At 42.4% G+C, this 25,631-nt stretch overlaps 1 protein-coding gene across 1 annotated transcript in view; it reads left to right on the forward strand.

Moving 5' to 3' along the window:
• Positions 1 to 4,563: 4,563 nt before the first annotated feature.
• Positions 4,564 to 25,631, forward strand: part of LOC126199354 (probable cytochrome P450 6a20) — a 152,357-nt gene continuing 131,289 nt past the window's right edge. Inside the window, exon 1 of the mRNA XM_049936215.1 lies at positions 4,564 to 4,624. The gene's annotated coding sequence lies outside the window, so the exon portion shown is untranslated. The remainder of the gene's footprint in view (positions 4,625 to 25,631) is intronic.

Consider the following 25,631-nt stretch of genomic DNA (forward strand, 5'->3'; position numbering starts at 1 on the left):
ATCAGTGTCTTAATAGATTTCCCTAGAAAACGGAGGTGTAGAATCGTCTAGATGTGGAGTGAGATTATATGAAGGGGCGCGTAAACTATGGAACGTTTTCTTCTATCTACACTCCTGGAAATGGAAAAAAGAACACATTGACACCGGTGTGTCAGACCCACCATACTCGCTCCGGACACTGCGAGAGGGCTGTACAAGCAATGATCACACGCACGGCACAGCGGACACACCAGGAACCGCGGTGTTGGCCGTCGAATGGCGCTAGCTGCGCAGCATTTGTGCACCGCCGCCGTCAGTGTCAGCCAGTTTGCCGTGGCATACGGAGCTCCATCGCACTGGTAGCATGCCGCGACAGCGTGGACGTGAACCGTATGTGCAGTTGACGGACTTTGAGCGAGGGCGTATAGTGGGCATGCGGGAGGCCGGGTGGACGTACCGCCGAATTGCTCAACACGTGGGGCGTGAGGTCTCCACAGTACATCGATGTTGTCGCCAGTGGTCGGCGGAAGGTGCACGTGCCCGTCGACCTGGGCCCGGACCGCAGCGACGCACGGATGCACGCCAAGACCGTAGGATCCTACGCAGTGTCGTAGGGGACCGCACCGCCACTTCCCAGCAAATTAGGGACACTGTTGCTCCTGGGGTATCGGCGAGGACCATTCGCAACCGTCTCCATGAAGCTGGGCTACGGTCCCGCACACCGTTAGGCCGTCTTCCGCTCACGCCCCAACATCGTGCAGCCCGCCTCCAGTTGTGTCCGGACAGGCGTGAATGGAGGGACGAATGGAGACGTGTCGTCTTCAGCGATGATAGTCGCTTCTGCCTTGGTGCCAATGATGGTCGTATGCGTGTTTGGCGCCGTGCAGGTGAGCGCCACAATCAGGACTGCATACGACCGAGGCACACAGGGCCAACACCCGGCATCATGGTGTGGGGAGCGATCTCCTACACTGGCCGTACACCACTGGTGATCGTCGAGGGGACACTGAATAGTGCACGGTACATCCAAACCGTCATCGAACCCATCGTTCTACCATTCCTAGACCGGCAAGGGAACTTGCTGTTCCAACAGGACAATGCACGTCCGCATGTATCCCGTGCCACCCAACGTGCTCTAGAAGGTGTAAGTCAACTACCCTGGCCAGCAAGATCTCCGGATCTGTCCCCCATTGAGCATGTTTGGGACTGGATGAAGCGTCGTCTCACGCGGTCTGCACGTCCGGCACGAACGCTGGTCCAACTGAGGCGCCAGGTGGAAATGGCATGGCAAGCCGTTCCACAGGACTACATCCAGCATCTCTACGATCGTCTCCATGGGAGAATAGCAGCCTGCATTGCTGTACTAGTGCCGACATTGTGCATGCTCTGTTGCCTGTGTCTATGTGCCTGTGGTTCTGTCAGTGTGATCATGTGATGTATCTGACCCCAGGAATGTGTCAATAAAGTTTCCCCTTCCTGGGACAATGAATTCACGGTGTTCTTATTTCAATTTCCAGGAGTGTATTTATCCTCATGTATGTTACTTAAAAATAAACAATATTTATAGCAAAACTGAAATTGTGAAAGCGTAATTCATGTGTTATTCGAAAACTCTGGATCTGTAACGTGTAACAGAAGGATAGCAAAAATAAAAAATAAAATACAAGTTTACGATGTAGCTCTAGTGAACGCAATTTCCTCGAAAAATGTAGAATTAAAAAAAAAATGAACAAAAACGCTGAGCCGGGCGTGGCTCTCTTATTTTACATCCGTTTTTTTTTCTTTTTACCATACTGCCACCTCGTTATCTTAGTTTCAATTTCTGTTGTCACTGAGTTGCTGCTTTGCCTCCCCATGAGCGGCAACAGAGGCGCTTATCGATTTAAGCCCAGGCGTTCAAATGGTTCTGAGCACTATGGGACTTAACATCTGAGGTCATCAGTCCCCTAGACTTAGAACTACTTAAATCTAATTAACCTAAGGACTTCACACACATCCATGTCCAAGGCAGGATTCGAACCTGTGACCGTAGCAGAAGCGCGGTTTCGGACTGCAGCGCCTAGAATCGCTCGGCCACAACGACCGGCAAGCCTTGGCGTATTATCTTTGCTGACTGCTATTACTTCTCGGTTGTCGTGTGTTCGGGGTTAGTTCGGATCTGCCAGTGAGTTGGGAGGCGCTAGCAGTGCAGTTCGGACCTGGCAGTGTCTGACTTAGGACGCGGCAGAAGTTCAGTCGGGGCGCGGCTGCAGTGAGCGTCGAACAGCCATGACTCGCCCGACGGTTGCCGGTACATATCATTTGAGTGCAGACGACCTTGATCGGTCGTCTGTAGGTCGCCTTGTCGGACGACGTGTATGTTGGCCGGTGATCGCTTATGGATTGCCTGTGTGTGCCGACTCGTTATTCGTCTTTGTTTTTGCACAGTCGCTGCCGTTAGTATTGTCTAGTTCTTCGTGCAAGTTCGTGAAACTGTGTGTAGCTTGTGATGTCGACTGCCGAGTTATTTTAGTGCTGTCTTCGTGCTGATGCGTGGCAGTCGGTCGGTTGGCGTGGAGCACCGAGGAAATATCCGTGGGGTGTAGCTTGGCCAGGCCCACTGGCGGTCTCTATGCAGTGTCGGAGTGTGTGGGGCTGTTTCCATTGCTACGAGGTCCGTGGCTCACCGACCCTGGACACGAAAGTTGAGTTTGAATTTAATTTATCAGCAAGTCAAGACTGTTCACATTGTGGCATCTGGTTCTCGTTGTTGGATTTTGGGACATTCCCGTGAGCAACAACGTGTGTGTTCGAGTCGGCGAAGGTTTAGCCACCATCTAGTGGAGTCTAACAGTATTTGGTTATTTGCAATTCAAGTGCACCAGCGGAATTTTCTGCCTTGTGGCCGTTAGCGTTCCGGTTACCTGCCCTGGCCATTGAGGTAAATTCAGGCAGTGTCCTTTCCTTATGGTGTTGTCGCTGTCCAGCACGGTGTGTAGTTTGAAAGCTTAATGTATGCTTAGTTGTGGGCGTCCATGCCTTTTACATATTGCATTCAACTCCCGGTTGTGTGCTGGTCGAGTGGAGCGCAAGTTACCTTGTCGGTGGGTCTGTTGACTGTCGGTTGGGTTGTCGTCGGACCGAGAGTGGTTGGACCGACTGCCGGTCTCACCTAAGTGATGGTTAGTATTTCAAGTGCTGGGTGACCCCTGAAACTTCTGAGCGCCGTTAGCTGCACTGTCTTTTCTTATTTTCTGTTGTGTGTATTTGTGTAGCTCATAGCCGATGGTTTTGAATTAAAGTTGAATTGTTTTAGTTGTGTTTTAAGTCATGGGCCTCCAGCCGCTTTAAAATTAAAATTCCTTGCTTGTGAAGTGTTAGATTGTTTGGGCTTTCAGCCTAATTTAATATAAGGCCTTCTGCATAGTGTTTTTTTTATTTAATTTTACCTTGAGTCTTAAATCATGGGCCTCAAATGGCTCTGAGCACTATGCGACTCAACTTCTGAGGTCATCAGTCGCCTAGAACTTAGAACTAATTAAACCTAACTAACCTAAGGACGTCACACACATCCATGACCGAGGCAGGATTCGAACCTGCGACCATAGCGGTCGCTCGGTTCCAGACTGTAGCGCCCAGAACGGCACGGCCACTCCGGCCGGCGCATGGGCCTCAGCCGTTTTTAAATTAAGGTTGTTGCTTTTCAAGTGTTAGATTTTGGGCCTTCAGCCAAATTGTAGAACTTACTTAACGTGACGCCTTCTGCCCTCTAAATATTTTCTTTGGCGTCTCAATTTTGAGTTAATGGCTTTTAGCCGTTTTTTCAAGAATCAAAGTGGTTGCGCCCTTAAGGTACAAGATAGTGTGGCGTATTCAGCCGATAACTAAGTTCAAGAATTTTTACTGTAATGTTTGGTGTTTGGTCAAATAAATAAAGTTATATATGTTCGAGTGTAACTGACAGACGCTCATTTTGTCCCCTTTCCACAATTCCAACTACCTGTCCTGTCCTGCGGGTTAAGCAGGGCGTATCAAACGCAAAACAAAAACATATCAAACATCGCTTCAATATTTGGTCGAGTTTATATAAAACGTCTTTCTGTTCGTCATAAACAGCTTTCGCACATATCAATAATAACACAAAACTGTCGTTCTATTGAGTAGAAAGTAACATGTATTCCAGCCGGACAGTTTACAGGTAACGGGGCGCGCGGATCAGAATGTATAAGAGGTCGAAATGTGACGTACCTACAAACAAACGAGGAAATAACTAGTTTATTTAATATTTTTTTCTGGCTAAGGGCTAAAACTATACGCCTATCTCTCGTATCGCGACAAAAGAAAATTGGTGGGCCTCGATCCCGGATTTTCTGCTTACCACGAACGGTCTCATTGTACAGTTAGGGCTTCCGAGTAGTGCATTCCTGTGTCTTAACTCTCAGCCTTACGTCTTTCCCCTCTTCTACTGAACGCCACAATCTGATACAAATTTTCATAGTGTCGACTCTGCCGTCCACGTGTTTACGGTGCACGAGCACGCGGCCGGCCCACAATTGGCTCCAACGAGGGGGGGTCCGTAACGAGGCCCTCCGCTTCGCAGAGGCCAGAGGGGACGCAGTGGTGTGTCGCACCCGCGCTGGAACGACCGTCGCTCTCGCTGGCTGACGTGAGTACTCCGCGACTCCGTCCTTACCCCACCCTGTGGCTGCCCGAAAAGAGTTTCATTTGACGCGGAAGGGGCAGAGTACGCTCCAACTGACAGCTGTAGGACTGTGTAAAGTCGCTGCGCTTAGTTTATTAACTGCGTGTTATAACTGCCCACGTCGTGTTGTGCCGAATCCACTGTAGCTTGAATGGATTTTTAAGTTTGTTTCATATTTTCGACTTCTAATTTCACCACACAAGTCTCCAAGGTTGAGCAGTTATTGCCCAATGACGACACGCAAGACAGTTTGTTAAAGCGGAGTTCGCCGTTATTAATTATGTTTATAGATTTAATTTTATTACTCGTACAGAGACTCAACGTTCCTTTGTTTAACAGCGCGTCGTCAAAATAAGTATGAAATACTAATGTCTTTGCAATACATAATGTCGACTATTGAGTTAAAGTTCGTACCTATTTTGCCATTTTTAGAGAAGAGAAACCTTAAGCGCTTCTGCTTCTATAGTCTCAGTATCAAATGTTCACTAATTTCAATTTACTTCTTATCTCTTTCAGTATTTAACACAAATTATATTGTAATTTTTCCTCCTATCTATGTAATTATGTAGTTATGTAGTTCTCAATTCGTTCGAGCAATCAATCATTCATAATAGGAAACACAGTCATAACTCAGTCACTCAAAATGATTGAGAAATTTTACTTGTTAGAATGAAATCAGGCGATGATTCTTCTTCTCTGCAGGCTCGTGCTTTGCGGCAGTCTGCTAATCTTTACAAATAAAATGCCTCGTATTTTTGGGAGCGTTGTATAATCAGTCGGGAAACCTCAGATCAAGCGGATATTTGGCTTTGATGAAGTTTAACCTTCCGAAGAAGTAATGAAGCTCTTGGATTATTAGATGCAGGTTCGTATCCAGTCTTTCGGAAGTTCCCTTCTGATTAACAACTACGCAATATATCGATGAATATCATTAATTCTCAAATGTCAAATAATGTAAATTGTTACACACCTTTTGTATGAAGGAGCAATATATATATATTTCCCTTTTAATCGTACAATTTCGTATCAGTTATCTTTTGTCATAAATCTCAATATTCAGCTTACAATTCTTCAAACAACGCTCAGGATAATCGGCACGAAGACAATCTCGGAAGCTTTTTTCTAACAACCACCAGAGAGAGTACTACAAAGAATAATTATGCGCTCATGGCATAACTATTGTATGAAACTACTTTGCGCATGGATTCTGCGAGTATGAAGATAGAAAATTAGTAAACGTCATTCAAGGGTAGAATTGTATCAGAATAATTCATCGAATATAAAGAGATATTACAATATATCAATGTCATTTCAGAGATATTACGTCGGTTCAACACTAACGGAATAACAAGTAATTGTCATTTAATAACCTTTTTCTTATGACGTAAATGTTAATGAATGATCTCTATCTAGGGGGAAAGACGGATTGATCCTAATCACCAGATAATAGCTTTTAATGAGCCCGCAATCGTTAATTAAATAAGTCAGGTTCAAGGATGATATACGAACAACTTTCGTTGCGTCCGTTTTCACGTATGTGTCAAAACTAATCCTGTCGCCCACAATTCAAATTAACACTGACGTTAACCCCTTTTGTCGGAACATCGAATCATAACTATTATGTGAAAGTTTATTATAGTCCCCGAATTAATTCCTTTCAGATACGCGCACGACCGAACAGCAGAACGGAACACAAACGACTTGTTTTAACAACCGAACAACGCAATGACGTTACATTACGACAATGTCCGCCCAATGAACATCTCTTTGACTTTATCTTCTCAACTCTGCTTAATTAAATTATTCCTAATTACAATTTATTCAGCTATTTAACGAAAACATCTAACAAAAAATAAAATAAATTTATCCCAACTTAAAAGATCCGTTATAGCGTCTCCAACATATAGTCAACGATGATCGTTAAGATGTGGAGCATGTCAACTGAACAAACTGTCCACTCACTTAAAAGATTTGAAGAAAGTAACTTTCTTGCTAATGCTGTTCTTTTATTTTGAAAATATGTAAGTATCCGGTGTTCACCTGGTATGTATATATTCCAGTCTTCAATTAATCCATCTACTCTTTCTCCTCTCTCTGTCCATCTCTTCCTCCACCTACCTGTGCCTCTGTTTTCCCCTACCCCTCGCTGTCTGTCCATCTCCTTCTGCCCCCTTGTCTCTCCTCTTTGCCACTCTCACGCCGGTAGTTCTTGCCCACACACTAACTAATATGTGTACCACATTTGGTTGAAATCGTTCCAGGGGTTTTAGGTTAGCTTTTACCCGTGGCTTTGACTACGTACACACATGCCAAATATATTCCAAACGTACTGCTACACATACGTATTTCACTTGGGTCTCTAGCGAATTTCGCCCTGCAGTTTCAGTCTCACGCAGCTCGATGTTCATGACGTCGTATCTATTGAACTATATGTTCTACTATGAAATAATTTTTCTGGTTCATCCAGTGGTGTATGTGCCTACTGTATGAGAAATGTGCTGTGAATAGAGTTAGTAGTATAGAAGTAATAAAATTAGAACGTAATGCAAGATGCAGCAGTTTTCACACGTATCGGTGTTTTTCTCCTGAACTATGTGTCGTACAATGATGGACACTGTCTGCGAAATGTGTTGTGAGTGGCAAAGAAGTAATAAATTTAAACGTCTTGCACGATACGGTAATTTTTTACTCGTCTCAGTGTTCACGACGTCATACTTTCTGAACTATGTGTCGTACAATCATATCATTTTTCTCGTACATTCAATGCTCTATGCGAATACTGTCTGCAAAATGTGTCGCGAGTACAATTAGCACTCAGGAGATACTAAAACGTCATGCTTCATACTTCAGTTTTGCAGCATGAACAGCGAAAATATAGCAAGGAAAAACGTTTTTCCTTCGTCATTTTGTGAGGGTTTCGTAAGGGTTTGAAATCATATGTAAAGTTTGCTGCAAGTCTCTAAGAGCTCTCATTCTGAAATACTCGAGTCTGCTACACTGATTTTTCACCCCCCCTCCCCCTCTTTGACAGGTAGGTGGTTCTTACATTCACAGCAATGATTTCGAGACAGTAAGTAATATGTGTACCAAGTTTACTTGAAATCGTTCCAGTGGTTTAAGAGGAGATGTGGAAGTGGATCATACGTACATACTACATACATACGTACACCCATTTTTATAATATGTTTGAATAAACACTTTATTCTTCTTAACCATACAATTCAGAGATTCACGGCCGGTGTTTACTTGAGTTTCGGGCTGAGAGGCCGTAATCAATTTACGAAGGTATTCCCTGACATTTCGTCTCTGACTGTGGGAAACATCTCCGCACGTAAAATGCAGAGGCCTCGGTGGTTCGCTGAATTATCAGAGCCGCCGAGAGGACACTATCATTCCTCACTTGATGCTGACTGCGTCAATATCTCTTGCCGCCAACGTTCGCGACTAAAAGTAATAGATCGACATTCTGTTGGTGCCTGACCGATTCCATATTCTGGCTGACTTGACGCCTACTTATTTTATGATGAAATTATTGTGGTGTTTGTGAGTCTAAACGTTATCTCTACAAATACGCACATGATAACACGTCTTTGATAAAATGCTCGTCTCGCAGAATTTTATTTCGTGTTTCCCATCTCGAAAGACATGTTATGCTACGGCCGATTTGTCAGTATGTTTCAGACGCCAGTTCTTGTTGTGTTCTGCTAAGTGGGTGTTAACGCTTCCTTCTGTGGTATCAATGTATGTTTGGTCATATCTACGTGGATTTTGAATGCCCCACTTGACGCTAATTAGAGCGTATATCTTTATCTGTTCTTTTATCTTGCTGTGAGTCTAACGATCGTTTCAATCACATACTTCGTCAAAAGTTTCGCGGTGAACGTCAGGGAACAGCTTAATATATCGACCACGTTCCCAGAGCCCGGATGTTTTAACTACGAGTTTCACACAACCATGGTTGTTGTGGATGTGAAGTCTATATGTCAAAGCGAAAAATGACAGCCTTCATACTACAAAGCTCATTTACGTGAATCCTATTTGATTTGACTGCACCATGCGTGTTTCCACTTTAACAGTTACTCTAACGTAATTCGACTCGTTACACATTGACGAGATGCGCATAAACGTTTCCCAAGGGAACGAAATTAGCTAATTGCTAAATAATGAAATAATGTGTTTATTTCAAAATGAAAGAAATTTGCAGTGATTGTCAACCTCAAATAAGAAAAAAAAATTGCCCAGGTGCGAGTAGCACTCGCGATCTGAGGGTTCTGTGCAAATTAATTATGTATAAAGACAGTACATCCAGTACGGGAATCGAGAATCTCCATGATTTTTGCCTGTTATCGAGACTGATACTGGCTAGATATCGGTCCCGGGTATTCTTGAACTTTCGAGAATGTTTCAATTTTAAATTTAATGTCGGGTAACAAATGACAAAAGAAATATTTTTCGGTGATGTAACAGTTTTACGACTTTTTCATTTACTTGTATTCTGACACCTTACTTCTTGCCACATTTCATAATTCTAGGTTAACGGGAGGTACGCCATAGGTTTCAATGAGTGAGTCAGTGAGTATAAAATAAGTGACATAAATTGCCGTACCTTTTGATTGCATTGTCTTAGAAGCTCCAGTTTTTTAATGCACCAAGGAACCATAGACGTTCGTATGTGTCATAAATTTAAGTTGATAGATCGGCCCGTTCCTGGGAAAAACGGATCTTAAAAGACGGACAGACAGACAGTCAGATAACAAATGACAAATGTTTTTCCTTGTGACATACTTACAAATTAACAGTTATCGTATTTTTTTCTTTACTTTTACAGTTGAACCTTTTTTACTGCCAAAATTAATGATTCTATGTCAACGGGAGGTTCCATATCTTTTTGATGAGTGAGTTGGTGCGTCAAAATATGTAACATAATGGCCGTATATTTTGACTGCATTTACTTGCAGGCTTAAGTCTTTCACACCGCCAAGGGACTATAGACGTTAGTATGTGACGTAAATTTCAACTTGATGCGTCTGCCTGTTCCTGAGAAAAAGGGGTCTTAACAGATGCACAGTGGGACAGACGGGCAGACGGCCATCAAAGTGGTCCTAAAAGTGCTCCGAGGTATGGAACGTCGGAAAGGCTATCGACACCTAGAACGTATTTATATAGCTAAATGACTTCCAACTACGGATTTCTGAATGACTAATTCTGTTCAAGAATTTCCCTATAGTATACGAGGTGTGGCTAGAAAAAAAACCGGACTAGTACTGGTGAAACAATAAAACGAATGCAATAAGGCTGAAAGTCGCGTGGCCTGTCACGCGACTCTCGCTCCGCCTACTGCTCGAGTTTCATCTGCCTCCTGCACTCAGTCTGTCCGTGGCGTCTGTTTTAAGTAGTTGACGTTTTGTCTGTGCGTCGGAAAATGTTGAGTGTACAGAAAGAACAGCGTGTTAACATCAAATTTTGTTTCAAACTAGGAAAATCTGCAAGTGAAACGTTTGTAATGTTACAACAAGTGTACGGCGATGATTGTTTATCGCGAACACAAGTGTTTGAGTGGTTTAAACGATTTAAAGATGGCCGCGAAGACACCAGTGATGACACTCGCACTGGCAGACCTTTGTCAGCAAAAACTGATGCAAAAATTGAAAAAATCGGTAAACTTGTTCGACAAGATCGCCGTTTAACAATCAGAGCAGTGTCTGAGTTAACAGGAGTTGACAAGGAAAGTGTCGAACAAGTTTACCGATTTTTTCAATGTTTGCATCAGTTTTTGCTGACAATGGTCTGCCGGTGCGAGTGTCATCACTGGTGTCTTCGCGGCCATCTTTAAATCGTTTAAATCACTCAAACACTTGTGTTCGCGATAAACAATCATCGCCGTACACTTGTTGTAACATTACAAACGTTTCACTTGCAGATTTTCCTAGTTTGAAACAAAATTTGATGTTAACACGCTGTTCTTTCTGTACACTCAACATTTTCCGACGCACAGACAAAACGTCAACTACTTAAAACAGACGCCACGGGCAGACTGAGTGCAGGAGGCAGATGAAACTCGAGCAGTAGGCGGAGCGAGAGTCACGTGACAGGCCACGCGACTTTCAGCCTTATTGCATTCGTTTTATTGTTTCACCAGTACTAGTCCGGTTTTTTTCTAGCCACACCTCGTAGAATGAGTTGTCATGCTGTTTGCGAGCTTTTATTTCCTTGGGAAGAGTGCGAAATATGTTTTTATACTGGGAAACCCAACTCCATCGAAAATATTTTGGAGTTTGCGAGGAATGTTCTCTGAGATTTTTGGTACATGCGACCCGTGCCCTAAGTTGGTTCGTTACCCAGTAATAAATTAATTAGGATTTTAACGAAGCAGTGCTCCACATGTGACAAGTGTTTCACTACGTATGTTTCATAATGGTATGCCATTAAAAGTCAAATATGCTTATGGTCAGTGACGTCACTATCCTGCCCAACGACTGAAACAGTACCATTCGACTTCTCACAGGTGCATTTATTTCGAAACAACAGCATTCTTTCCGAGTTTTTGTGGAACTGTTTCTGCTGTGATCCGTTCGATTTCAATGTTCTTATTTCATTTTCTTACTAAAAATATGTCAAAAATGGTTGGCAGGTACAATATCATAGTTTCTGGAACTATTCAAAGAGCGACCTTGCTCGTGAGACCAAACGAACGAGTCGTATAAAATACTGTGTTTTGAAAGACCAACCACTGCTAGGAATTTTGAGTTGTTTGCGGGAAATATGCATAAAATTTATGTGATCGTCATGAAAGAAAAAATTACAAGTATTCGAAACGCGTACTTGCAAGAAAATCCTATGTTTTTCGAAGAGTGGCGCGTCTGCACATGATATTGTAAAGTCAGTTGTCTGTTGGTTTGCTGTAAGGGATAGTATTTTCGTCTTTGAGTGTTAGGTTATTTCATCAGAGGGTTCGCCGCACCAATGTTATTCCTGAAAAACGCCCATTTCCGGATCCAACATTTCGGTTTTCTTTTCTTTGTATTTACCACTTGCCTCAGCTCTAAAGCCACAAACTGCACCACAACGTTGATACCCGGCGAAATCATCTAAGCTCGTGCCTTTTTGAAAAGTGTCACAAAGTACAATCTGTGGTGTCCTGTGTGAACGGTAGCCCACGGTATGTCCAAGTTGCTACACAGTAACATGTGGTCCACAGTTTGGTTACAACCAATATGTGGAAAAACGGCGTCGTTTGAATCAACGAAAGTAAGCCTTCGCCTTTCCGTGTGCCGTTAACAGCGCTGTGAAACCTGATCACCAGATCTTTTATAATAATTCCTTATGTAGTCCATTACCATTCTTTCTCCCATTCTTGCAGAGCTGCTTACCGCGACACTTATGACAATTTCATGAAGATATTGCATCGTTTGATGTAGCCTACGACCTCTTATGATCTATATGCCTCTTTTTCCAGTTGGTTTGCAAGTTCATTTCCTGAGTGAGCTTTAATCCCTGTGTAGCTACAACGCAGTTGCTCTTTTGCAATATTCTTATTTTATTTCTTCTTTCTTCAAATATGTTTTTGAGATGGTTACGATTCCTCAAATAATTTAATGTTGTTTAACTCTCGGTCAGTATTACTGCCGTTCTTCATAAGCCACGTAATGTGTTTTTCTTTTCGAAAGATTTTAAAAGGGCAAAGCGCTCTGCCTGATCGTCTGAACATTGTATTTCATAACGTATATTGGCTTTTTGTTGATGAAAACTGCTATGCCTGATCCTACTCCTTGTTCAGTTTTACTTCTGTCAGTGAATACTTCCATCAAGCATTGCCCCTTATTTCGTTAAGAACGACATTATCATCCGGATGAGGCTAGTGTTTATGAAGAACAATTGTTTCTAATGTTTGTTTACAATTTCCAGTTTTAATTTCATTCCATTTCTTTTAATGGTTATTGATATTAAGGGAGCACTTCGTTTGAGACTGTTTTTTAGGCTTTCGCAATCATGATGTTAAATAAGCGTTGTACCCGTTTGTTCTTGCTGCAATCTTACTGACTTGTTGCAGCTTCAATCCACTGGAGATGCATATGATAACATAGGTAATATTGCCCCTATGTAGATGATCCTTTGAGCCTCTGAACCAAGTCCCCAGTTGAGTCTTTCTGATTTTTGCACGTTTGTCTGTGACGTTTTGTGTATGGTCGCTGAATCTGAACTTATCGTCAATAATTACTCCAAGAGATTTTAATCTGCCAACTTGCTCTAACTGTTTATTTTTGAAAAAGATGCAGACTTTCGTCTTACATTTTTACTTTTATTGTTTGTAGTACGACTATAGATTTTTAATCATTGAAACGAATTTTGTTATTTTGAGTCCGTTCGTCGATTAGCAGCGCCTTCGGCTGCAGTGTCGCTGCTTCCCTTTGTCAGTATTACCAAATTGTAAGTAAAGGCTATCGTTAGTATTTGTGTTAATTTATGTTGAACAGTGAGCTGTACTACGTGCTCCAGAATCTGACCCACAACAGGAAACTTGAGGGAACCCTTCGGTTATTTTCCTTTCAATGTTGCCGTTGTAGACAGACAAAAATGCCGTTTGATCGTCAAAATAAATTTTAAGCAAACTGTATACGTTTTTAGGACACTGAACTTCCAGTAGAGCATTGAGAATGCTAGGCCACCAAACGGCATCGAAGGCTCCTTCTACATATCACTGACACGTACTGACTGTCAACAAATTTCTTTTCCGCACCTAAACAGTCTACAGTGCTTTTATGCGGAGTAAATCCCTGTCGGTTGTTGTTCTATAAGTCTTTTGAAGTAATAAAGTGCATTATTCTGTTTATTAGCAGTTTTCCAGGACTTTTGCTCCTTTGTACAGGATGTAGGTTGGGCGATGTTTAGTAACTTCCGCACTATTCTCCTTGCCAGATTTTGGTATTAGTACTACTTTTTCGGAAAACAGTAATGTATTAAGCAAGTGCTATACAGCAGTGTTGGGAAAACAACATTAGAAGGCGTGTTTTGCCGTAGATTCCTTTTCGCCAGTGCTATTATATTGATTCATTCTTTTTATTATTTCAAGAATTTTTATCATTATGCTCTACAGCTTTCTGTGTCTGTTGTATTTATTTATGGTGCTCCTTATTTGTTGTTTCTTCGTATGCTGGTGTCAAATAAACAAGAATGCGCCTGACTGTGTTCCCTAAATTAGGAGTGTAGGCATTATACGATTTCTGCGTGATTCCATGTCAAACTGAGCCTGAGACTTTTTTAAAAATTTTATTTTTAATCAAATTTGTCATACTTTCGTAAAACTACAAAAGCTAAATTTTACTATCCCGAAAAACTTAACAGAGTTGCAAAATTATTTGAGGAAATATAATTAAACAGATGAGGTTGGAGGACAAAAGTTTTTTTTTTTTTTTTTTTTTTTTTTTTTTGGCGCCATTTGAATTTAAGTTGCTACTCCACATGAGTCCCACCCGTGGCAGTCCTTTGTCCCACCGGTGCCGGTTATCGATTGCAATTTTTATAAGGAAATATTCATAATGTTACATTTATTTATATTTCATCACGTAGAGAATGGTTTTAATATTGTGAATTGAATGTGTTCAGAAGAAAATAAGTGCGGAGTTGACAGAGTTCTTGTAAAATATTGGTGTGCATCAATGCAATGGCTGTTTGCTGTCCCACTCATGATGAGATTTTAAAGATGATTAAAAGTTCACTGAGTAAACTCCTGATATTCAGATTTAAAGAGAACTATTCATACGATCGTCAATCAATCTTTAATTTCTTCCAATTTATACTTTTTTGTTGTATTAGCTTTTAACTGTCGAAAACTACAGTAAAACTGCCCCTCCGGTGACAATGGAGTTCCCCTTTCTTCAAAATTGTCATCATCGTTGTGCTTCAAATTTTTCCTGATGACAGACGATAGACTAGATTCCAAGGGTTTGATTTAGGTGTTAGGCTGCAATATTCCTTCAATGACTGTAATTTTGCGCTTTGTATAGCCTTAACATAATCCTTTTCGGTGAAGTACTGTATTGACTTTTTCGGTGTGCCATAGGTTTATCATCATGTGTTGTCCTTTGATAAAGTTGCCTCAGTGCATTTGTGCGTTTCTGTTTTTTCATTAACTCATGTGTCCATCAGGGAAATGATAACGTTCCGCATGTGCCGCCAAGAAGTAGAAGATGGTTTAAAAGCTTTACTGCAGGCTGTTTCTAAATTTTTTTCCAATCTATCTACAATTTTTCCGTTTCTGTTTCTCTTTCAGTAAGTTGGCTCGTCTTGTCATCTATTTCCCTTGTATTCATTGCGCCGCTGTTTTGAAAATCATCGCGAGAAACCTCGTAAAGTATGTACTTATCAAATTCACTGAATTTTTCTTCTTTCGCCATGAACAGAGTTGGAATGAAGTTTTTTATGACGCTTAGTCACGTGTTTTCCTATACTGAAGCTAACGATATTATGATCTCAGCAGTTTTCTTCTTCGCTACATTTCCACTGATGTCCTATGGGTAGCAGTGAGTGTTTCCTATTGTGAGGTCAGTGTTACTCCTGCCACAGATACTTCAAAAGTATTTTTGTCACTGGGTCCGTTCATAATGAGTAAGTCTCTGACCCATATCTTTACCTCTGCTGTTGGTTACGAAGTCGTGCCACATGTCTGACCTAGCATTACTGTCTGTGCCAGTTAAAATGCCAGTACATTTCTTTATGGACAAAATTTCATCCGTTTTCGTAAATCAGATTATCTGTTCCTCGCTACATCGAAATACATCATAACCGGATAGAATAGTAAGTATCCCTTTGTTATTTCTGCCACCACAGTATCCTTCTCTAAATACTGGTTCAACATTATTGCATTTATTCCTTTGATAACGATTATGACCACAGTACGTTTCCTTTTGTTTCGTGCAGTGAAAGTTTTGTAATACCGCGATGTCCTAAAGATTTTATTTTGTATACAGTATCGTGCTTAGGCAAATACTAAATCTATATAATTGTTTTCATGTATAAACTGCAAACGACTGCGTATTGCGACGCTGGATCTCTGCGGGTTTATCTGAATGCTCTTGATATCCGGCTTGATGACATTATTTTTCTGTTTCCAAGGAAAGAGGCAGCCGTTGCAGCTTTTGTTTTATTTTAGCTTCTTTCATCCTGCGTCTTTTCTATCTCCAGTTTTAGGGCGATGATGTAATTTGTCAATTGTTTTGCTACAGGAAGTATATTTTTAGAACGCCTAATCACTTTTAAGAACCTTGTAAATTCTGTAGGAGATAGAATTTCGCCTTCTTCGCGACTAGCTTCGTACTGTTGAGTCAGCAGTTGATGTCTCTGATGGTACAGATTCTCATTCTGACATCGCATCATCCAGTTCACCCATGTATCGACGGGCCGTAGCCTGGGAGTTGTTGCTTTCTGAAAGGACAGTGTGTATTTTTGGGCTCAGTTTGATTCTTGTGTGGCAGTAGGAATTCGTTTCTATCATTTTCTACCAATGAGTGAACATTCACTACCGATGGCTCGTGAAACTTAGCTGATGACGTATTATTTACCGGAATTGAGAGCGTTTTGTCCATTGTATTGTTGCAACTTTATCCTGTGCGGGATATTACCGATCAATAATCGATGCTTGATGGTTATTGATAGCTTCTGAACTCTTAGTGTTATGTTCTGGTGGCTCCATATACGTAGAAGAGCGACGTTGCTTTGTGTGTTCAGGAAACAACTTCCGGACTATTGAAAGAGAGATGTCGAAATCTTGTTCCGTACTGTGTGATATTTCCGTTGCAGCAAGCACTTCTCGCACGCGTTGATTTGTAGATGTTGTGGCGTGAAGTGCGCGGAAGGCACTGACGATACTTATGTCATTGAGCAGTTTTTCCTTAGGTGGTCTGTAGTTTTACTGTTAGTGCAAATTACACCGTCTATTGATATACAGACTGCAGTTTAATCGCACTTTACTAAAATCTTCAATGACAAATTGTGCAGTTCGTCGAAAAGAGTGTGTGGGCACAGCCCCGTACGACCGTGGACTCTGGCGATATTTTGCGCGTATATCCAAGGGGGCTACCGCATGTAGACACTTGATTAATAATTGACGTGTTAGAAATGAAAGGAAACAACGAAACACACTGGAAGAAACAGCTCGCGTCCTTAGGCTTTTGCAACGCCTGAGATGCGCTGAGGTGTCACCTTCTTGCAGCAAGCGACCAACATGTTCGACCTATCTAACGAAGAAGCAGATGTTGAATAAATTTCTTATTTCACGTTTATGATCACAAATATTCGAGGTCCTCAGACAACCGATTTCGGTCAGCAATGACCATCGTCAGATTTGTTTTATAAAAACGGATCTGAAGATGGTCATTGCTGACCGAAATCGGTTGTCTGAGGACCTCGAATATTTGCGATAATTGACATGAAATAAAGAAATTTATTGCACATTTTCGAATCACTGTTCCATTCCTGACCATGTCGCAGCTTGTGAATACAAATGTTGTCACCTGCGATACGAGAACAGTAAGTAATATCTGTCCCAGGTGTTATATTACTTATCTCCTGTAAATAGGTATGGGAAACGGTATACGGTGCATTGTCGATGAGGACTGCTTTGTCTAGGGAGATAGTGTTGTCAGAGACAACACAGATACAGTAAATCAAGAAAATTAGGCGATCTTTGTTAACAAGTGAAAAAAAAAAGATTTCCGGTGATAAGTTTATAATAATGCACAACCGAGTATAGTGGAACAGATAAAATTCTTGTGTCAATCTTTAATGCGTAAAACGTTGTTTAATAAAATAGAATCACGTCGGAGCTATTCTTAAAATGATCTAAAATAAAATCTTATGCCAGTAAACTATTATTTCCAGAGTTTTGAACACACTGCATATCCATGCGCATATATTGCTGCTGTTGCTGTTTTTAGTTTGAAAGTTCTAACAATTAATTTTCATCCTAAAAAATTTGCGTTGAGCTACGTGCTCCGACAGAATGTGCTATACGAACAAACCTCTTTTATTCTAATTATGTTTGAGTAAACAAATATGTAGTCTACTTCCGGAAAGTTATAAGTTTGGAACTTTCATGTCTGCTCGCGTCATATTTGGGAAGTGAGGAGAGAAATATCGCTAATTTGTAAGGCTCGTTCTTTCCGTACTTATTTACCATTGAATATATCACGTATTTACTGTCTCTGATACTGTCGATTAAAGATAAGAGAACTCGTCACAGAGGTCGCTGATTTGTGCTCAAAACAGAATATTTCCACCGTTTATTAAAATTTTTCGAGCTATTAAATTGTGTTCGAAAAGACCTAGTTGGTAAACCCAATATTTCATTCCCTTCTACCGAGGACGTCATCGGGTGGTGCTGTGGCGGGGGGGGGGGGGGGGGGGGGGGGGGAGTAGTACATGTGGGAGGAGTTCTTGCTTCGATTTACTGCACACTGTGACTCGCTGATGACTGAAGCTAAACTTCGTAACGGTGTTTATTCGTTTATTCACACCGGAATATAACGGCATGTATTGATCTGGCCGCGTCAATACGAAGCCTGATTCGATGCAGCTTTTCATTCAAGTCCATCCCGTGCAGTTCTTTTCATCCCTGCATAGCTATTGCGTTCTATGTACAGCAACTTAGACCTGCTTAGTGCAGTCAAACCTAGCTGCCCCCCCCCCCCCCCCCCCTCCTTTCAAAATTAACTACTCCATGACACTACAGTGTACGGCCTATAAACCTATAGTCGCTATTAGTCAAGTTACTCTATGAAGCTCTTTTCCGCAATTCTAGGCACTACTTCTTCATTAGTTTATTTACCCATCTAACGGTCAACATGTTTTTGACTTGGGAGTGCAATGCATCGTGGCTGAAAATACCGCTATAATCAAAGGATAGAGGTCATAGGTGAAACAACCTGTTTTCGGTTATACAGTTTTTTTTCGTCGTTAGTTTAACCTGACTCTTAACCCTTTGACTGCCATGCGCAACACTGGCGGTCGCACCTCGTGTGCTGCATTGTCGCGCCTCCCGCCGTGCGCTGGGTGCTGCAAACTTCTGGAGCGCTCGCTGTTTTTCGGCTTTCTATTTTGTTCTGGTCTTATGACTGTTTTGGAAGAATTGGGGGTATTTATTTATAATATTTACACTTCATTTTCGTGTTAGGTGCATTTTTATTATAATGTATAAACAAATAAAGACGTTTACAATAGTGGTATATTTCTACGTTCTCTCAAAACAAGGTTTAAGAGTTTTTTATAACTGAAATTGTGTGTCATAAATTTTGAAGTACGGATAATCACAAAGAGTTACATTGCACAACTTAGTACGTTTCCTAACACCATTTCTAGCACAGACTATGCATGTCTTGTACTTTTCCCACTGATCTGGTAAATGTGACGACACACTTAGTTTTGTAGGGAACTCTTGACGTTTAGCACCACCTGGTATCTTACGATTGACGTAAAAAGTTGCAAAACTTTCTCTAATTACATTGAAATGAAACTTTTCATACTTCGTTTTTGTCCCATATTTCCGGTATAAGTAAAAGGCTTTGAACATGCCATCAAAATACGTAAATTCGCTATGCAAATACGAGCGAATAATAGGCGACTGATGTCTTAACTAAGAATAGTCTCAAAGAGAAGTGCGAAACTACAGTTCCACAGAAATCACAGTAGTGTCGTGTAGCGCCATATTGTGTCTAAAGCAAATTACTCGTACAAGTGCTATGAGGGTCCGCCAAAAGCGCTGACATTGACTTATGTAGTCGTGTTCCGCATATTGAAACGCCTTCTGTTACGGTTAGAGCAAACGATAAGGTGTGGTGAGAGCCCGCCAGTAGCGCTGCAAACAAACATATGTGTTATTCATGCGCAGCTGAACAATAGGCGAGCTTCTACAGCACCCGGCAGCACCTGGGGCACGGCAGCGCTGAATTGCTGTGGCAGACAGCTGCACCCAGGACACGGCGGGCTCGGACTGCTGTAGCAGTCAGCAGCAGTCAAAGGCTTGAAACCATTCAAACTGACATCTGTCTCCCGTTCCCCACGCGGGTCCTTTATCATCTCATTCCCTTCCCTCATCTCCTCCTACTACTTCAACGAATACAGATCCTATACGCCTCCCGCAAACTGAATTCCCCCCCCATCCGTTGGTTTCCCCCATCTTCTCCCACACTACCCCACTGCCGCACCTGTACCACAGTGTCCCGCCTGGTCTCCATCTCCACACACTCCAATTCCTCGCCCGAGGTGGCTTCCGCCAACTTCCCCTCCTGGAAGATGTCCTAGTGCATTCCATCTACCCCTCCTACCAGATCTAATCCCTCCTTCTCTGCCCCCCCCCCCCACCTCAGGGCTCCCTCTCTCCCTTCCCATCTACCTCCTTTTCCCCTGCCGACCACCTTCTTTCTCCTTTTCAACCCCCCCTTCCCCCAGGCTTCCGGCTCCTTTCCTTCTCCCCTCCAGTACCCTCTCCTACCCACCTCCTGGTTTTCCCATACCGTCTCTCCCCCCTCACTTTTCTTCCCGCCCTCCTCCCTTCACCCAGTGGTACTTCGGTGCAGTGATTTTTAACATTTTCATTGTGGTGTCAGTGTTTCACCAGTGCTGTTTGCAGTGCTACGTTCCACCAGCACCCACAGTGTTGCAGCATCATTAATTTCCGTTCCCACTGTGGTCTTTCTTTGTTTTCGTGTGGACTCACAGTGTTCATTCTCCACATGTGTATGTGGCTCTCATCCCTGTTGTTTTTAAATCTACCATTTATGCTCATCAATTTTTGTTCTTGTTTATTCATCAATTTATACCATTCTATGTTATGTGTTCTTTTCTCATTTGAATATGTTTTTCTGTAACTCTCTTGGCTGAAGAGCGGCATATGTGCCACTGCCAGCCTGCCCCATTTTGGGGAGTGAAACAACAGTAAAGAAAAAAAATACTAGTGACTGGTTTCTGTAATAGCAGGTTTTAGGTTTTTTATTCCTATTATTTCTTATAATAAACGTAGAAATCGAACAAAGATTGAAACGTTTTTACTCTCTCGGTTTCAAGATACATAGAACAAAAAAATTATATTAAATATGCAAATAACCGAAAATTTGTCTGTCCACCATTCGCTACTCTTCTCGAAAAGTTATAAGCGCTTGAAAACTACAAAACATCACCAGTACTCTCCTACTGATTCTAATTCTTTGAAACTCTGCTAAAAAGAACATGTTGTAACCGAGAAATCACGAATCACGAATAGTCAGTGCTAAAAGGTGAAAACTAAGGTTGGAAAACGTCGTTTTAGTGTTAATTTGTCCACTTTCAAGCGCTCCAAGCAGATAAAGACACATTGTGTTGTAACAGCGAGCAGATCAGCTACTTTCTGTTGTTATTAAGTTTTTAATTTACTACTGCTACAATAATTTAGCTCCTCTTTCATTACTTAAAGAAATGGCAGACAAATGTTTGATCTTTTCAAGCAACTTCGTAAAAATATTTACAAACTAGGCTTGGTGCCATTCTGCTGTATAACGAATGTCAGGCGACGACAGCGAAAAACTACTGTGTAGACTGTAGACCAGAGCGGGAACAGGTGTGCTCCACTGCACGTACACAGACGTACCTTAAGCCATGACACACGGCAGCTGGGACAATTGTCCCAGCAATACTGTACCGGTTCTTTTGGCAGGCATTTGTTGCTCGTTTGTGTCGGCATTGTTATTAAAACAGCTCCGATAGTTTTTCCCATTTTCTATAATAACTCTATATTTCGAACCAATCCCGATTTTTTGAAAAAAATCCTCTTTTTTTTAAAGAATTTATTTGAGAACGAAACTCTTTAGCAATGCTGCTGTGCGTAATGGATACTTGTCTTTTTTTTAACTCGGTTATTAGCAAGAAATAAAAATCACGTGTTATAACCGATACCAATCGAAAAGCGAAAAATATCGGTTATTCAAAAGTAAAATTCTGGAGTCAGTTTCAGCCAGTCGGTTTTTCCCATCCCTACTATAATTCTGCTGTGAGAGATTTCAGTATCGGAAGTTATCTCCCAGAGACTTTAATGCATTCCTCTTCTCTACCGAAGTTATTATTGTACTCAGCAGTTCATATTGCTCTCTGTACATCCTGTCACAGCAACCGCTCAAAGCTGCCAGGAACTGGATCTTATTAAACTGATTCCTATGGTGTCCTGATCAGAGAATGTGTTCTGGTCCATCACGTTTTTGGCTTGGAAATGCAACACGGGGATTCGATTCGAAAACAGTAATGTACTTCAGTAAGCTATCGATATTTTCTCCAGTCTGGAAGTTTGGAAATAGAGCATTTATATGATCCTTCTAATTACTTACAAACATATGCGAGCCCGTGACGACGAATTAACGCAGCAGCACAACAACGCAGCAGCGTAGCACAGCAGACAGCTGGTCAGCCGGTCTGACTGTCCGGTATCAGACTCGGCTCCAGTTTCTGGAACTGCCAGGGGTCTTTTCTTTGGTGATAGGACTGGAATGGGGTGTACTTAGCCTCGTGAAGGGACCTGCGGAACTACTTGAATGAGTAGTGGGTCTAAGTTCGGCAAGGCTGATAACGTTCGGGAGAGAGATCTTCTGACCACACCCTCCATACGTCACCCAAGTGACGCCAAATGGCAGAGGAAGACATGGCGCCCTCTCGGGATCGCGTAATTCTCTGAGCCTGACCGCGGAGCAGTTCTTTTATGCTTTATGACAATTGACTGTATTGTATTGGGTTGGTGCAAAAGTTCATACTGTTTTTGTTTAGCATGTTATTGTTACGGTTGCTATGGGTTTGTTTATCGAGTGTCGTGTTGTACTTATAGTCCATGCCCGAGGCAGGATTCGACCCTGCCACCATAGCAGCTGCGTGGTTCCGGACTGAAGCGCCTAGAACTGCTCGGCCACAGCAGCCGGCCACTTATAGTTCACTGTCACTATCTCAATTTAGCGCGGCTGCCCCGTCGGAGGTTCGAGTCCTCCCTTGGGCATGGGTGCGTGTGTTGTCTTAGCGCAAGTAAATTTAAGTTAGATTAAGTAGTGGGTAAGCTTAGGGACTCATGACCTTAGCAGTTTGGTCCCATAAGACTTTACCACAAATTTCAATTTCAATTTGAGTTTACATATTGTCATTTTGTCAACAACAAAAAAAAAAATGGCTCTGAGCACTATGGGACTTAACATCTGTGGTCATCAGTCCCCTAGAACTTAGAACTACTTAAACCTAACTAACCTAAGGACATCACATACATCCATGCCCCAGGCAGGATTCGAACCTGCGACCGTAGCGGTCACGCGGTTCCAGACTGAAGCGCCTAGAACCGCACGGCCACAAGGGCCGGCGTGACATTTTCTCATTTGGAGATAGTAAGTGGAGCTGTGGACGCCAGAAAAATAGAGTGCCAACTGGAGAAATCGGGACGCTTCCGACATATTCTTCTGTTTGAAAAAATAGAAGGCTAACAGCAGCGAAGGAGCCAGAAACATTTGCGCCGTGTATGGGGATAATGTCACTGCTCAGAGCACGCAAGAAAATGTTTTTCTCAAATAGTTCAATTGGCTCTAAGCACTATGGGACTCAACATGTGAGGTCAACAGTCCCCTAGATTTAGAACTACTTAAACCTAACCAACCTAAGGACATCACACACATCCATGTCGGAGGCAGGATTCGAGCCTGCGACCGTAGCACGCACGCTTCCGGACTAGAACCGCTCGGCCACAGCGGCCGGCTGGTTTTCCCCTTTTGAAGGAGGATCGTTTTGACATTGGTGACTCTCCACGTTCAGGAAGACATTTAGAATTTGAAGATCGTTTAAAAGCATTAATCCGCAACGATCCATGTCAGTGTACTCGATAAGTGGCAAATGTGTTGAACTGTCATAAGTCAACCATCGTGCGACATTTCCACCCGCTGGGGATGGTTCAAAAATCGGGTGGGTGGGTAACGCACGCTCTAAGCCAATATCACAAATATCAGCAGGTGGTCCTACGTACATTTCTGCTTGCTGCTCATCAATAGGCTCGTGAACAACGGGGACCGTTCCTATCCTATATCATTATCAGTGGCGTGAAATGGTGTCTTTATGCTAACATAAGGAAAAGAAAGGAATGGTAAAGCCCAAACAAAGCGGCAACTTCTCGTATAAACACTTGCGAATATCCACCAAAAGATTATGTTATACATCTGGTGGAAAAGCGATAGTGTGGTGTACTACGAATTGTAGCCATCACTGCTGACATTTATTGTCGACAACTGAGGCGTCTTCCGGACGCCATCTAAGAACAACAATCGTGAAGACTACGTGAAGTGATGCTACTGCACGATAACGTCCGGACGCATTCTGCTAGACTGGCAAAGAACCCTGTAGAGGAGTTGGGTTGGGAAGTCATTCCGCTCCCACCTTAACCAGCTGATCTTGCGTTCTCAGATTTTCACCTTATCCGTTCTCTATCGAACGACTTTCAGGGGACTTCCTTTCTGGATGAAAATGCACACTTAGGAGTTCCTCGCCTCAAAACCACGAGATTGTTAGTCGCGGAATCGAAAAGCTACGCCAGCGTTTGCATACTGTCGTAAACAGTGAAGGAGAAAATATTATTGATGACTAAAGTCTCTGTTATGTGTACCTGTTGTGTTTATTAAACTTACAAAAAACGCTACGAACTTACGCAGTCAACCCAATACTAACAGCATGCAATGCTTAAGATGTGAATCTAGCCAGTTGAATATTGTCATAATACCTACAACCGGATACAACTTGAGTAAAAAAGTAAACATTTACAAAGTAGTAACATCTGGCATTTAATTTTCTCCCAAAAATTGACTTGATTTCGTGCAGAAGTTTGTTGATGGCTTAGTTAACCGTGAACAATGTATCCTAAAGACTTTGACAGTGCCGGTGGAGTACAGATGTGTGCTTAGTACGATCGATAATAGAATGGTGAGACTCTGTTGGAAAGAAGCTTGTACTTAGGGAAGCACAGTATTTCAGTATTACAGGCACTGACAATGAAACACAGAAATTGGATGAGGGTGGAATACAACAGGCGCCATGCTGACTTCTGTCCAATGCAGCAACTCTTCAAACAGTCTGATTTTTGAACCTTTCCTGGGAATCCAGCAGTAGTTTTCGATGCACCACTACACTTTTACTGTAACACTTGGACATTCACATTGACGATGAAATACAGAAATTGCATTGGGATGGAATACGACAGGCACCTACCCGATTTCCTTCCAGGCATTAACGCTTCAAACAGACTGTGCTTGGAACTTTAGTTGGGAGTCCAGTAGTTGTTTCCCATGCACCACTGAAGGTTTACTGTAACCCTTGGACCGCCTCATTGACGATGAAACACGGAAATTGCATCAGGATTGACTACAACATGCACCCATGCCGATTTCAGTCAAGTCAATAGCCGCGTGGGATTAGCCGAGCAGTCTGAGGCGCTACAGTCATGGACTGTGCGGCTGGTCCCGGCGGAGGTTCGAGTCCTCCCTCGGGCATGGGTGTGTGTGTTTGTCCTTAGAATAATTTAGGTTAAGTAGTGTGTAAGGTTATGGACTGATGACCTTAGCAGTTAAGTCCCATAAGATTTCACACACATTTGAACATTTTTTTTCAAGTAAATAACGCTGCAAAAGGTCTGTGCTTGGAACCTTTCCTGAGAGTCTTTTAGTAGTTTCCGACGCACCACTGTAGGTTTACTGTACCCCTAGCACATTGGCATTGACGATGAAGCACAGAAATTGCATCGGGATTGAATTCAACAGGTCGCATGCTGACTTCCGTCCAGGCGAGTAACGCTTCAAACTGTCTGTGCGTGGAACCTTTCCTGGGAGTCCAGTAGTTGCCTCCGACGCACCACTGCAAGTTTACTGTAAACCTTGGACCATCACACTAACGATGAAACATAGAAGCTGCATCGGGATTGAATACAACAGGCACCATGCTGCTT

Source organism: Schistocerca nitens, chromosome 8 (assembly GCF_023898315.1).
Source record: "Schistocerca nitens isolate TAMUIC-IGC-003100 chromosome 8, iqSchNite1.1, whole genome shotgun sequence".
Classification (NCBI taxonomy): domain Eukaryota; kingdom Metazoa; phylum Arthropoda; class Insecta; order Orthoptera; family Acrididae; genus Schistocerca; species Schistocerca nitens.